Here is a 15,429-nt window from a genome sequence, read left to right on the forward strand (position 1 = left end):
GCCTTCCCTCTGTTTATCTCTAGCCTATCCTGTATGTACATAGTTGTTTGCATATTGTGTCTCTCATTAGACTGTGAGCTCCTTGAAAGTAGGTACTATTTTTCTTTTTGTCTCCCCAAAGTTAAGCACAATGCTGGGCACTTAACAAACGCGTACTGACTTAACTTTGCTTTCCTCAGACTACATTATGTGGTCTGAGGGTGGACTGGGTTTTTGTGGTTGTTATTTTGTTTGTTTTGTTGTTCCTGTTAACTATAAAGTGTACTAACTGCCTGTTGTTTAAATAGCACAAATTATTTAAAGTTGTGGTTAGAAAAATCTACTACAATGATGCCAGATTCAGTGTGGTAAGTAAACAAAGAAAAAATGATAAGGTTTCTCTAAACAGTGACAAAAAAAATAAGATAAAAGCTAATACGTGGCTTTAGTCATCTAGCTTTAATAAGAGCTTCCAAAAGGTACTAAAATTGGTGGCTGACCTTTTCATTCTTTCCCATGATTAAGTACAGATATTGGTCCCCAGCAAGGCATTTCTAATATGTTATATAAGGGATTGAGCTGAAATTTAATTCATGTGATTAGGGGTTCCATGAAAAAATGTATATTAATCTTTAAAATACTAGATATGATCTTAACCTTAACAAGAGGTTCTTATATACATACCTTAAAAATATTATGTACAGTAACTTAAGGAGATGTGAGAATGGGCTTATTTTTTTCTCTACTATCCCCAAATTTGCCTGATTCTCGTCCCTTTTCCCAGAAGTTTCCTATACTCCTAGACCAATGTATTTTAAGTAAAAAAAAATGTTCCATGACCAAATTAGTTTGGGCAACACTGTTGTAAAGGTCTTATAATTAAATCAAAACAGATAATATTAGTAAAAGTGCTTAGCACAGTGTCTAGAATGTAGTAAGCTAGGATGTAAAAAGCAGTAAGAATATAAATGCTTATTTTTTCTCCCTTTTAATTTGTTCTGTATCTTCTAATTACTTCTTTAACACAGCACTAACCTTATGAAATGTAGAAATCGAAAAAACAACCACAGCGGCAACTCACAATCCTTTTTTCCTTTTGACACAGCATTCCTTATTTCCTTAAAACAAAATCTTTAGACACTCTACTGAAATGACATTGACCCTAAAATCTATAAATCTAAAATTTGGGGATATTTCCATTATGATAATATCCAGGGAGCACTTTGGGCTAATGGGGGTGAAGTGGGGGGGAACCAAGGCCCTTGGGGAGGAGAGAAAAGGGAGATTGACACAAAGATGATCAATCCTGCCCTCTCCAAATCTAGCTTTCCAGAGTCATCACCAGAACAAATAATGAATATCATTACGTCTGGTCCTAATATGTCCCCCTTTAGGTGAGTCAAAGGGCTAGCCCTAGACAAAGCTGTAAGCGTGATCACCCTGTTCACATCCCTTTCATTATCTCCCTCATACCAATAGGTTTTTTAAAGCCACATGCTGCTCAAAGCCCTCTCTCCTTAGTGCCTCAATCTCCCTGAATTACCCTCCTGCCACATAAAAACACTTGTAGTTCAGAAGGAAATAAGCTAAACTAATGATAAAGACTCATAGCCTTACGAGAGCATTTACAAAAAGGATTTTATTATTTTATTCAACCCAAATGAATTTCTAATGAGAAAAAATGCCAAAATTCTGTCAAAGTGAGGTGATAATTTCTGAGGGGCAGATTTTTTGAGAGAATGGGGGGAAGGGGAGAGGGTAATAGGGGGGAAACTCATCCAGGTTCTACACTCCCACCAAGAACTTGATCTGCTACTTTTTGAATAGTAGTCTAGACCATAAGTAGACTTATTTTGCCCTATTCAGTGTATAAATTAAATGGAACAATGACAAGATGGTGAAAGCAAAGGTAGAGGAAAAAACAGACTATATAAACACAGTCTTTCAGGAAATTAACTCCCATATCAATTTAAGTGATTCAAGTCATGCTTTGAAAAATAATCCATCAATTTTAAACACATTTTGAGGACCTTATAAGAGTAGAGAATATAAGCTTGACTTACAAAAAATATAAATCCAGATCAAATTTATGATTTGCTGTTTTTTTTTTTTAAAAGGAAAACAAAATCACTTCCCCAAATCTCAATTTGACTACTTTTCAATAAGAATCTATGTTCCATTAAGTGCTAAAGCTAATAACTAAATATGCTAACATGGTCTGTTGGAGTATTTAGTCAAAAGGATACACACTTCTGGATCATTAAAAGAAATACCATTTGGCAAAGAATTGGAAATTGACAGGATGCCCATCAACTGGAGAATGGCTGAACAAGTTGTGGTATATGAATGTAATGGAATACTATTGTGCTATAAGAAATGATAAACAGGCTGACTTCAGAAAAACCTGGAAAGACTTGTATAGTCTGATGCTGAGTGAAGTGAGAAGAAGGAGAACGATGACTAATATTGATAGACTTAACCCTTCTCAGCAATACAAGGATCTAAGACATTTCCAAAGGCCTCATGATGGAAAATGCTATCCACAAAGAAGAAAGAACTATGGAGTTTGAATGCAGATCAAAGCATACTATTTGCTATTTTTTTCTTTTGTTGTGTTTTGTTTCTTCTTTCTGGTGGTTCCTCCTATTGGTTCTAACTCTTCCTTACAACATCACTAATGTGAAAATATGTTTAATAGGAATGTATATGTATAGCCTATATTGGACTGCGAGCCATCTTGGGGAAGGAGGTGGGGAGGGATGGGGAGAAAAATTTAAAACTCAAAAGCTTATGGAAGTGATTGCTGATAATTCTAAATAAATTAATTTAAAAAAACAAGAAATACCATAAAACAATTATATTCCCTTTCACATTATGAAATTAAGGCATTCAAAATATTTTGTCAGAACTTTTTTTCTTTAATCAGAGTAAAGAAACTAGAATCTAACATATGTAAACATATTTGCATACACAAAAAAATAAAGCTCCTTAAATAAAAAGGCTTGGAAGAATGAACTGAATAAAACAAAAGCAAAAAACTCACCTGCTTTATGTGGGAACAAAAGAAATACAAATTTCAAAAATGTAATTTTCTGGGGAAAAAACTTGATCTAAATAATTACACTTATTCTTTTAATAGACTACAATGTTATCTAGGGGCAAGTAGTGGCCCAGTGAATAAAGAATGGGGCCAGGCATCCAGAAGACCCGAGTTCAAATCTGACATCAGACACTTAGCTGTAAAACCGTGGATTAAGTCACTTAATCTGTTTACTTCAGTTTCTTCAGCTATAAAATGAGGATAATGATAGCACCTATTTCCCAGGGTTGTAAGGATCAAATGAGTTACTACTTGTATAACACTTAGCACAGTGCCTAGCACACAGCAGGAACTTAATAAATGCTTGTTTCCTTCCTTATTTAGTTATAAATGTCTTGAATAATTCACATAGCTCTAACCATTTGAGGTTTCCCTGGGAAACTAATAAAAGCATCTTGATAAATCTTTCTATCAGTGTATTAGTCTTTAACTTTCTCGAAGAAAAAAGTTTTAAAGTCATTCAGCTCATCTTTATCCTCTATCAATAAAATTCTGTCATTTCTTCTTTCAAAAGGTCTCATGGATTATTCTCTAATGACACTGCTATTGTCTTAGCCCCTCATCATTTCAAATCTAGCCTGCCTCTATCTCCTATTCCTTAACCTTTCCTGCATACTAGGGTCAGACTAATTTTCCTAAAAGGCCACTCTTAACATATCACTTTCCTACTCTTGAACCTACTTGGGATCCCTATTGCCTATCATATTCTGGCTCAAAACATATGTCTAGCTTCTAGGGCCTAACTTACCCCACTTGATTCAAGTATCTTGTAATGGAAAGAGCACTGGACTTGGAGTCAGAAGACAGGCTCAAATTTAGGTTCAACTACACAGTACCCAAGGGACCCTGGGCAAATTCCTTTTCCTCTCTGAGCCTCTAATTCCTAAACAGTAAAACAACAGAGTGAATCAGATGATCATTTTAGTTCCTTAAAAAGCTCAATTTCCATACATTATATTTATCCATTCTTAGATCTTTTATTCATTCTGTCCATCCCTAAACTTCTCATTAACTCCAACCTATCCCTTGAGGTCCAGTTCAAATGTTATCTCCTCCAAGAAACCTCCCCTACTACTCTCTCAAGTGTTACTGCATGGCCCCAACATAGGATCATAAGCTAGATATAGAACTGAAAAGGACCTCCAAGGTCATCTAGCCCAACCTCCTCACCTTACAGATGAGGAAACAAGAGGTCCAGAAAGATTCGGTGAGTTGTCCAGGGTTCACAAAGGCAGAGCTGGGATCCAAAGTAAAGTCCTATGGCTCCAAGTTCAATGAAAAAGTTCATCGCTTTTTCCATTTCATCAGCTGTTTCAAAGATTAGTACTTGTTGCCTAATTATTTCATGTCTGGTAGTCTTATTTCTACAATCAGACTATCAACTCCTTGTAGGACGATCTCATGCTTTAAGTTTCTCTGTGGTGCCAAACATTGTACTTGGCAAACAGTAGAAATGCAAATGGTCATGTAATGTGTAACCATATTTAAACATTCAGTTTAAAATCAGGTGTAGAAGTTTTTATTGCTTTCTTAACCTGGGACCCATACATATTAAAAAATCTGATAGCTGTATTTCAACATACTGGTTTTCCTTTGTAATCTTACCTACTTATATGCATTTGAAAACATTGTTCTGCAAAGGGGTCCACAGGTGTCATCACAGAGCCAAAGGAGTGCAAGGCAAAAAAAAAGAGAATAAAAATCTCTGTACTAGGGGTTTTCATATCTTGAAATCACAATGCTAATCACATGCATACACAAACTATACAGTAAAAAATACAGTATGTTTCATACTCAGGCAGAAAGCCATAAACTATATATACATACATGTCATTTTTTAACCTATTTCAATCCTATCAACTACATTCACCTTGGAAAATACAATGGCATTCTTAATCAGTGTTCTTAAGTTAGGAATTATCAATAACAGAGGCACCTGACTTCAAAAAACAACCAAAATCCACATGGATGTTCCTCTTGGGAATTCCTCCACATCAAATCACCAATTAGAGATTAGAGTTCTGATTAGAGTTGTTTGACATTGTTTGCTCGGGGGCCTTTGCACTTCTCCAATATTTTAATCAAAATATTGGTAATTAAAAAAAACATTTTAAACTGTGTTAAATATTTTGAACTACTTAACTACATTAAATCTAAGATTCCAGGGCGTTGTGTTTTAAGCTACTGAAATACAGACTGAGATTCCAGACCGTTTTTAATGGTTAAAATCGAAATTACTTAAAAATGAATCTCTCTTCCAAGCTGTCTGTGTGTGTTTTAAAATCACACAGCAAATAGTTTGGGACACTTCTGTTTTCAAAGAACTTCAAAAGGCAACAAGAAAAGAAAAACAAAACAACTCTTTGTTATCTTTATATTTAAGTCACCTAAGAAGGTACCACGCCTGAGTACTGTAACAGAAGAACTTTTCAGAAAATACACAATGAGGGTTTTCAAAGGTGCAGTCAGCAAATTTTATGCAACTATTCCAAGTTTCTCTCTGGCAAAACAAAAGCTTAACTTAAAAAAAAACAAAAAAGATGCCAAAGTGCCAAAAGAGAAATCCAGTGTGTAGGCACAGAGCACTATCAAAAGCAAGTTCACTGATCTTTAAAGGGCCAACCTCAAACACCTTTAGTGTTTCCCCTCCCGACGCACAAACGTTTTGGATTTGGGTTTTTTTTTTTTTAAACACCCTGCAGATGTCAGCTCCACCCAAAGAATCAATTAATACGTGACAGCGGGTCTCGGTTTCTCCCCCGCTCGCCCAGCCAGGCTGCTGCCCGGGGGAGCGGCCCGGCCGCCTCGCCCCGGCCGCTCCAGGTGCCGGCCCTGGGACAGCAGAGGCGGCTTCCTCAGTAGCACAGACCCCTTCCTTCCCCACTCCCTCCCCACCCCGCCCCCAGCCAAGAGGCCCGGAAAGAGCGCCGCCCCGCGCTCGCGCTCACGAGACGGAAGGGAGCCGGGAGCTACGAGGGGGCGGCGGCCTGGAAGGGGAGTCAGGCCCAGCAGGAGCGGCGAGAGAGCGGCCCCGGGGCTGGGCAGTCGAGGGTTCAGGAGGAGGCCTCCGCACCTGGATGAGCGGAGGGGGCAGCCCGGGGTGCGGGCGGTGAGAGGTCACTCACCGGCGGCTCATGATATAGCGGCGCCTCCCCAGCTGCAGCTCCAACAGCCTAGAGCCTCTCCGCGAACCCCAGAGTGCGGCCCCCAAGCAGCGCCATTCAAAAGCGGCCGCGCGGCCAGCTGGGATAGCAACTCGCCCCGCTCCGGCCCCGCCCCTCGAACGGAGAGGAAGGGAGGAGCCCACATTTACCAGGGCTCCAGCGCCCCACTTCCCGCTACATCGCCCCCTGGTAGTAATCTGTGCGCACTGCAAGCGCTTTGTTCCTTTGACTGTTTCCTAGGGCTGGAGCACTGGATCAATTGTACTCAATTCAATAAACATTTGCCAAACGCCTACGTTACACTTGGCCCTGTGCTAAGCGCTGGGATAAAAAGAGGCAAAAAACAGTCCCTGCCCTCAGGAATTCACAATCAAATGGACCCCCTCATCCCTAAATTCCCTGTTGCAACCTTCGCATCTCCACACCATGATATGATAATGCATCAGAATAAAACTTTTGTTCTATTGATACTCATGAGTTCTTCCCTATGCTCCACTTGTGGGAACGTTTTCCTCAAAGATTATAGGATCATCAGTTTGGAGCTGAAAGGGACCTTAAAATCTCTAGTGCAAACACCTCATCTTACAGATAAGAAAATGGAGACTGAGAGGTTCAGTGATTGGTCCAGCGTTACACAGCTACTTAGCTGTAGTAGGAGGTGGGGTTTGAACGCAAAACACTCCATCTGTAAAATGATGCCCCTTAAGTGGAACTGACCCTAAACATGATCCTGAAGTAAGCAGAAATTCTCCTTGATGATCCTTCAACCTACATGGAGAACTTATCAAAAATTAACAGTATTTTAGTGCTAGAAGAGAGCTTGGAGATCATTTGGTCCATCAACTGCATCTTATAACTGAGGGAATTGAGGTCCAATAAGATAAAGTGACTTAAGACCCAGAAAATAGTAATGAACCATCAGAAGAAATATTTTGGGGTAAGGTGAACTTTCCTAAAGTCCCACAAATCAAACCAATTAACCATTCAGCCTACACCGAGGACCATCTTTACTTTCAAGAGGAGTTAGTCTGAATGGGCAACAGAGGAGTGGATAGTATAGGGATATAGATTGGGTTAATAGCTCCTGTCATCAAGTCATCCTCTGGGTTGCTTTTGACAATTCATTCCAAAAATACCTCAGTGATTTCAGTATAAGAAAATGATCTCAAATGAGAATGCAACTTCTCCATACCCTTACCCCAAAAGACATAAAACCCTGTACTAACTCATACCTGGGAGAGACTTCTAAATTTCTCTTTATATCCCCTAGCCTAGTACTTTGCACATTGTTGGAACTTGTTTAATTGAGTAAAATCGAGTTGAAATTGAAAAGACTGAAATTGGGAGATGGAAGTGGAAGATGATGAGTTTGGTTTTGGACACCAGTTAATCAAACAGTATCTATTAAGCACCTAATATGTGACAGACATTGTGGCATACCCTAGATACAACAATAAAAATGAAACAACCTCTGCCCTTATGGAGTTTATGTTCTTTTGGGAGGACAGGCAACCTCTAAACATATAAATATATACAAAATAAACACAAGATAATTGTGGGGGAGGAGAAGCACTAGCAACTGGGGGAGTCAAGTAGGTCCTCATCTTGAAAGAGCTGAGGTTTGAAGAAAATTAGAGATTTTAAAAGGCAGAGGTGAGGAGAGAGTACTTTCCAGGTATGGGCAGCAGCTTATATAGAAGCACAGATGTGGGAAATAGAAGGCCACAAGTAAGGAAAAACAAGAAGACCATTTTATTTGGATTGTAGAGTACATGATGATAAGATTGGGGCCAAGTGGTGAGTAGCTTTAAATGATAAACAGAAGAGTTTGTATTTGATTCTAAAAACAAGAGGGAGCCACTGGAGTTTATTGAGTAGGGGAGAGACACAGACTAGTGCTTTAGGAAAAGTACTTTGACATCTGTGTGAAGGATAATGGATTAGAGAGGAGAAGATGAGAGAAAGAGAGAGAGAGAGAGAGAGAGAGAGAGAGAGAGAGGGAGAGAGAGAGAGAGAGAGAGAGAGAGAGAGAGAGAGAGAGAGAGAGAGAGAGACTAGGGAAAAGGAACCAATTGGGACATAGGCCAGGCAACAGGTGATGACAGTTAGCATTATGGTGGTGACTGTGTCAGTGGAGGGGGATATGTGAGTAATGCTGTGAAGACGGCCCATAAAACATGGTATTTGGGCATGTGAGATGAGGAAGAAAGAGTTGGTGATGACACAGAAATTATGAACCTAGGCACCTTCCACAGAAATAGGGAAATTCAGAAAAATAGTATATATGGGGGAGGGGAGAAAAAATAATATCTGCTTTAGACATGAGTTTGAGATCCTACAGAACAACTATATGATATATTGAGTTTGAATGTGATATGACATAAAAATTCAAAGAAGACAGGTGAAAATGTAGGTTTTGAGCTCAAAAAAGCCATTGGATGTAAAGCTTATACTTAGCCCTAAAAAAGTGAATGATAAAGAAATGGAAGTGGGTAAAGGAGAAAGTGCAGAGAGAAAAGCACCCAGAAACAAGAGGAATACCCACACTTAAGAGGGTAGAAAGAGGAAAAGGAACAAGCAACAGTGGCTGAGAAGGATTAACTAGAGAAAAAGGAGAGTCAGAAAACTGAGGAAGGAGGCATAGTCAACCGGCATGGAATCTGCATCAAGGTCAAGGAGAATGAGCAAAGAAACAGATTATTTAATTTGGTGATTAGATGACCTTGGAAAGAACAGTTTCTTTAGAGTGGTGAGGTTGGAAGCCAGAATGAAGGAGGTTAAGGAGAAAGTCTGTCACCATCATTAAAAAACATGATTTCATCCTGACAGCGTTCTAGTGTTCATGCATTGTAAGTCAGGCCACCAGAGATATTTATGTTTTGCCAAGTTTTAAAATAGTCATACATGAAAATCTTTATTAGACCAACATTCAGCTAACTTACCATCTGGTACCCCAATTATAAAGTACTAGATAGCCCTGACTACTCAGAACCAAAAACAAACAACAACAATAAAACAAAACAAATAAACAAAACCAAATCCTGATTCCTTAGTAGGAGCTGGCTATGAGATCAAAACTATTATTAAAGGTTGTGCTTAAGTTTTGGACAACCTGCTCAAGAAATTTTTCTGATCTCTCTTAGTTTGGGGTAGATTTGCTCTTGCCACAACTAAAGTATATGAGTTATCTCTAAGGCCTTCCTAAGGTACATTGTTAATAAATGAGATTTATTATTAGTCCCTTTGGCACTGACCTACACAGACTAGGAATTGTGGGCATATCTTGAAACCTTGGAGAATGTGGTTGATGTGGAGAGTTCACTTAGAGAGGATTATCATCCCTCTGAGCTCAGAAAGGCACACAAAGGTGCCTGGTTAAATTCCCAACCATCCTTGAAAGCCTGGTCCAAGTGAGAAATCAGCAAAGACGGCAAAGTAAGAGGAAGCTGTATTGTGTAACCCTCCAATAAAGCTACTCCAACAGATACCTAGAAATAGTGCCAAACTGAGTATGATCAGGAAATCTAAGCAGAAAACAGAATTAGTCATTTTTCTAGCTCAGTTCAGAATAAAGAGACAGAAATCTATGGGCATTGGGGATGAGGTCTAGACAGGAAGGTGCCATGCAGAACCTTCCAGCCCAAAAACTAAACTAAAAGCCTGAACTGGTGGTCTACTCGAGCAAGAAGCAGTTGGGTTAAAGCAGAAACTGGCCTGAGGGTTGTGCAGGGAACAGAAACAGGAACAGGAACCAACTGGCAGCTCTAGACAAGAGCCTAGGGAGGGGTGACCTATGCTGCATACAATGGCAAGGAGGGGTCATAGGCCTAAGGACGTATCCTTAGGCTAGAAGCAGATGAAAGCAGCAAGTGGCTCTGACTTTAGAGACTTAGATTTGCCTCCTACCCTGGTTTATCTATGACTGAGAAGGGCAGAGAACTCAGACCAAGGGAAGGCCTGAAGCTATGTTATTTTGAGTCTCTGTAGCCTTGAAGCTACCTGCCAGGGCATGGGGCCAGTAGCATTCTATTAGAGGTCCAACCAGGGGTCCATCTATAGCCATGTCATCCAGACCTAAATCTGAAACAGGAGATCTCAAAGCTCAGACCAGGAGGGCAGTATTCAGACTTTACCCTAGATTAAATTGCTTAGGTACACTGGAAGTTTACAGGTCACCTTGAACCACCCTTGAGATCTTTGAGGAATGCAACATTCAGTAGCTAGAGAAAGCAGCATCAGGATCCCAGGGAATACAGATCAGGATGAAACGAGGTCCAGATGTTCCCTAAAAAAATACAAAGAACCTGGACCTAACACAAAGTCCCACTTTGGGAAGAAAAGCTGGAAAAATGAGTATATATAAAAAGTCTCTGAGGATAAAGAGCTGTGATGGAAATAAGGACTCCAAAGACACAAATCCAGAAGAAGAAAATGATTCCAAACTATGCACATGCAAAGCCTCAAAAAAAAACATAACTTAGACACAAGGTCAACCAGAATTCCTAGAATAAGTAAAGGAAGATGTTTTTTTTTTTAAGAGTTTCAATGATTTTATAAATGAAATGAGAGCACTTGAGGAAAAAACTGGAAAATAAATGAAAGTTTCATAGGAAAGAAGAATTAATAAAAGTATAAGAGGTTAAAAAAACAAACAAATCTTGTCTGAGTAATAGACTCCTTAAAAATTAGAATGGACTAAGGATATGAACAGGCAGTTCTCAGATGAAGAAATCAAAGCCATCTATAGCCATATGAAAAATGCTATAAATCACTATTGATTAAAGAAATGCAAATCAAAACAACTCTGAGGTACCACATCACACCTACCAGATTGGCCAACATGATAAAACAGGAAAATGATAAATGTTGGAGATGTGGGAAAATTGGAACACTAATGCATTGTTGGAAGAGTTGTGAAATGATCCAACCACTTTGGAGAGTAATTTGGAACTATGCCCAAAGGGCTATAAAAATGTGCATATCCTTTGACCCAGCAATAGCACTTCTAGGACTGTATCCCCAAGAAATCATGCAAATGGGGAAAGGACCCACATGTAGAAAAATATTTATAGCAGCTCTTTTTGTGTGGCAAAGAATTGGAAATTGAGGGGATGCCCATCAATTGGAGAATGACTGAACAAATTGTGGGATATGGATGTAATGGAATACTATTGTGCTATAAGAAACAATGAGCAGGTGGACTTTAGAAAAACCTGGAAAGACTTGTATGGTCTGATGCTGAGTGAAGTGAGTAGAACCAGGAGAAAGATGTACATAGTAACAGACACGTTGGGTGATACTAACGCTGATAGACTTAGCCCTTCTCAGCAATGCAAGCATCTAAGACATCTCCAAAGGCCTCATGATGGAAAATGCTATCCACAACCAAAGAAAGAACTATGGAGTTTGAATGCAGATGGAAGCAAACTATTTGCTATTTTTTTCTTCTGTTTTGTTTTGTTTCCTCTTTCTGGTGGTTCCTCCTATTGGTTTTAATTCTTCCTTACAACATCACTAATGTGAAAATATGTTTAATAAGAATGCATATGTATAGCCTATATCAGATTGTGAGCTATCTTGGGGAGGGAGGAGGGTAGGGAGAGGGAGAAAAATTTAAAACTCAAAAGCTTATGGAAGTTATTGTTGATAAATCAAAATAAGTCAATAAAAAACAAAAAAATCTAAAAAAAATTAAAAATTAGAATGGATCAAGTAGAAGTTAACAACTCCATGAAACAGGAAATATTAAAATAAAGTCAGAAGACTGAAAAAAAGAGAAGAAATTGTAAGGTGTCACATAAAAAACAACTGACCTAGAAAATAGATCAAGGAAAATTAATTTTAGAATCATTGGATTGTCTGAAAGCCAGAACCAAAAAACAAACAAACAAAACAAAACCAAAAAGAGCCTGTATATATTTTTTAAAATTGGGAAAAGTAAAAAAATAGAAAGAATTCATCATTCATGTTCTGAAAGAGATCCCAAAATGAATGCTTCCAGGAAAGTTATAGGCAAATGCAGAACTCCCTGGGAAAATGAAATACTTCAAGTAACCAACCAGAAAGAAAGAGTTTGGGTACTGAGGCAGCACAGTCAGGATCACACAAGATTTAGCAGCTACTACAGTACAGGATTTGGATTGATTGGAATATGATATTCCAAAAGCCAAAGACTCGGCAATTCAGAGCTCACTGTTAACTTTTTTGGGGGGGGGAGCGGGTCTAGGCAATGGGGTTAAGTTACTTGCCCAGTGTCATACAGCTAGTGAGTGTTTTGTGTTTGAGGCCGGATTTGAACAGTGCTCTATCCACTACGCCCCTCACTGTTAACTTTGAAGTGAGCAATTTTAGTTGAGTGATAAGGTCAGAAGCCACATCGAAAGAGGTTAAGTAGTGAGAGGAGAGCAAGTAGAGGCAGTAAGAGTAGATAGATGTTTCAAAAGGTTTGGCTAAGAAAGAGAAGAATTATAGGATGAATACTTGAGGAGAAAGTAGCATCTAGTCAAGCTTTGTTTTTGTTTTTGTTTTTGTTTTCTTTAAGAATGGAAAAGATGGGGCAGCTAGGTGGCACAGTGGATGGAGCACTGGCCATGAAATCAGGAGGACCTGAGTTCAAATCCAGCCTCAGACCAAACACTTGACACTTACTAGTTGTATGACCCTGGGCAAGTCACTTAACCCAATTGCCAAAAAAAAAAAAGAAAGAAAGAAAGAAAAAGAATGGAAAAGATTTGTGTATATTTGAAGGCAGTAAAGAAGGAACCAGTTGATAGGAAAAAGTTAAAGATTCTACTGAGATGGGGATAGTTAAGAATGCAATCTGCTAAAAACAAAAAAGGGTGGGATTCAATGAAGTGCAAAGAGTCCCTGCCCTCAAGAAATTTATATTCTGAGAGCCAAAGGATGATAGTTTATTTGAACTGAATCAAGTTGAGTTGAATAGTCACTCTTTTGTGTTTAATACAGTGGACCAAGCAGCACAGGGAGAGACAGATAACAATAAAACGAGGATATGGAACCCTTGACTTTTTAAGAAACTGGTATGTTGGCAAGTTACTTAACCTTTATTTTATTTACACAATTCCCTAATACCTGCTAAATCTGCTACTATATGTGTTGGTGGAGTTTATGCATATATTATCTCATTTGATACTTACAATAACTTTGTGGAAGCAGATAGGTGCTGCAATGGATAGAGTGCTGAGCCAGGAGTCAGGAAGACCTGAGCTCAAATCCAGCCTTGGACAGTTACTAGTTATGTGACCCTGGCAAATCACTTGACCTCTGTTTTCCTCAGTTTCCTCAAATATAAAATAGAAATAATAACAGTACCTACCTTGCAGCATTGTCATATCAAATGTAATATTTGTAAAACATTAAGCACAGTGCCTGGCACATAGTAGGTGCTATATAAATGCTTATTCCCTCCTCCCTCTTATTCTATAGGTATTATTCTCCCTATTTTATAGATGAGGGAAATGGAGCTCCAAGATTTTAAGTAATTTGTCATAGTTGTGCAGTTAAGAAGTGTTGGAGTAGAATTTAAACCCATTTCTCTTGTGATTCCAAATCTTACATTCTTTCTATTATATCATCCTGCCGTCATAGAGGATCCTACTTCTATTTCCTGCTCCAACCCAGGTCCTTGTACCCAGGATACTAAGAGAGTGGGACTGAATAACCACTTTGAGCCATTGTAGGAGCCTACAGGAGCCACTTTGAGGTACAGAAAAGGCAATGCAACCCTTCAACAACATTCATAAGATCCAGACCTAAGAAGAAAATGGTAGAGAAGGGCAAACGGGAACATCTCGTTTCTATATGTGGCACCCCCTCTGGAGGTACTCCCCTAAATTTGTACTACTGGAAAGTTGGATCCCCAAAAGGGCAACTGATACCTCACGTTCTCCAGGCAACCCTGAGTAGCTCTACTTCTAATATTTTAGCTCATGATCTTTCACTTATGTGTTACCCACTGAGAACCAGCCATTGACTCAATTACTTTTTAGTCGAGTCATTTACACAAATGTATAGCAAGAACGGTAATTACATAACATCTCCTCCAAACCCTGGGATGCATTGTTGTATGAGCAATAGCCTAAACCCCTCCCCCATGTAAATTTAGTTTTGTTGCTCAGTGGTTTAGTTGTGTTGGACTCTTTGTGATCCCATTGGGGTTTTCTTGGCAAAGATACTGGAGTGGTTTGCCATTTCCTTCACCAGTTTGTTTTACAGATGAAGAAACTAAGGCAAACAGAGTTAAGTGAATTGCTCAGGATCACATAGCTACTAAGTGTCTGAGGTCAGATTTTAGTTCAGGTCTTCCTGATTCCAGTCTTGACATTCTATCCACTGCACCATCTAGCTGCCCTGTAATGAAAAACTATTATGTTATAAGAAATGACCATCAGAAAGATTTCAGGAAAACCCAGGAAGACTTATGTGAACTGACGCAAAATGAAGTGAGCAGAACCAGGAGAACATTGTAAGCGGTAACAGCAGTATTGTAATGATGATCAACTGTGAAAGACATAGCTACTCTGATCAATACAATGATCCAAGACAATTCCCAAGGATCTATTATGAAAAATATTATCTACCTCTAGAGAGATCTGAAGAACTCTGAGTGTAGATTGAAGCATACTTTTTCCACTTGCTCTATGTTTCTTTCTTTCTTTCTTTTTTGCAACATGGCTACTATATTTGCATGACTTCACATATATATGATGTCAAATTGCTTGCCTTCTCAACAGGTGGGGGAGGGGCAGGAAGGAGAGAGAGAATCTGTAATGCAAAAAAAAAAAATTAGTGTTAAAAAAAATAAATCCTTGAAACTTGATTAGCACAGGTGACTAAAATTTCATGGTATTGCTATCACTTCCTGGTCCCCTGAATGCAAAGCAGCCAGGAGGAGCTCCAAGTGGGCTCTGCTTGGCAGGAAGGCAACTCAGAGTCAAGAGAGCTTCACTCAGCAGAATCAACTTAAGATGACCCTTGTTAAAAATTCTCCTGCTATGAAAAAGTAAATCTGTTTTTGTCAGCTGTTGAATGACCACACTTTTCTCATTTTGTTCCAACAGGAGACTGATCTGAGTCAAGTACAGCCCAAAGCATGCACTCTCTCATAATTATACTCACACGGGGAGGGGGGAAGGGCATAAGAGGGAAGAATAGGCACAAACTATA

The 15,429-nt window shown here is 39.0% G+C and overlaps 1 protein-coding gene across 3 annotated transcripts in view; it reads right to left on the minus strand.

The window, feature by feature from the left end:
* Positions 1-6,313, minus strand: part of KATNBL1 (katanin regulatory subunit B1 like 1) — a 45,732-nt gene extending 39,419 nt beyond the window's left edge. For 2 of the 3 annotated variants that reach the window (XM_027870163.1, XM_027870161.1), the window contains exon 1: positions 6,205-6,313. The gene's annotated coding sequence lies outside the window, so the exon portion shown is untranslated. Of the gene's footprint in view, positions 1-6,152 lie in introns of all 3 variants that reach the window. The other variant, XM_027870162.1, reaches the window with a different exon arrangement.
* Positions 6,314-15,429: the final 9,116 nt, after the last annotated feature.

This window comes from Vombatus ursinus, unplaced genomic scaffold (assembly GCF_900497805.2).
Source record: "Vombatus ursinus unplaced genomic scaffold, bare-nosed wombat genome assembly UNPS02014794.1, whole genome shotgun sequence".
In the NCBI taxonomy this organism is placed as follows: domain Eukaryota; kingdom Metazoa; phylum Chordata; class Mammalia; order Diprotodontia; family Vombatidae; genus Vombatus; species Vombatus ursinus.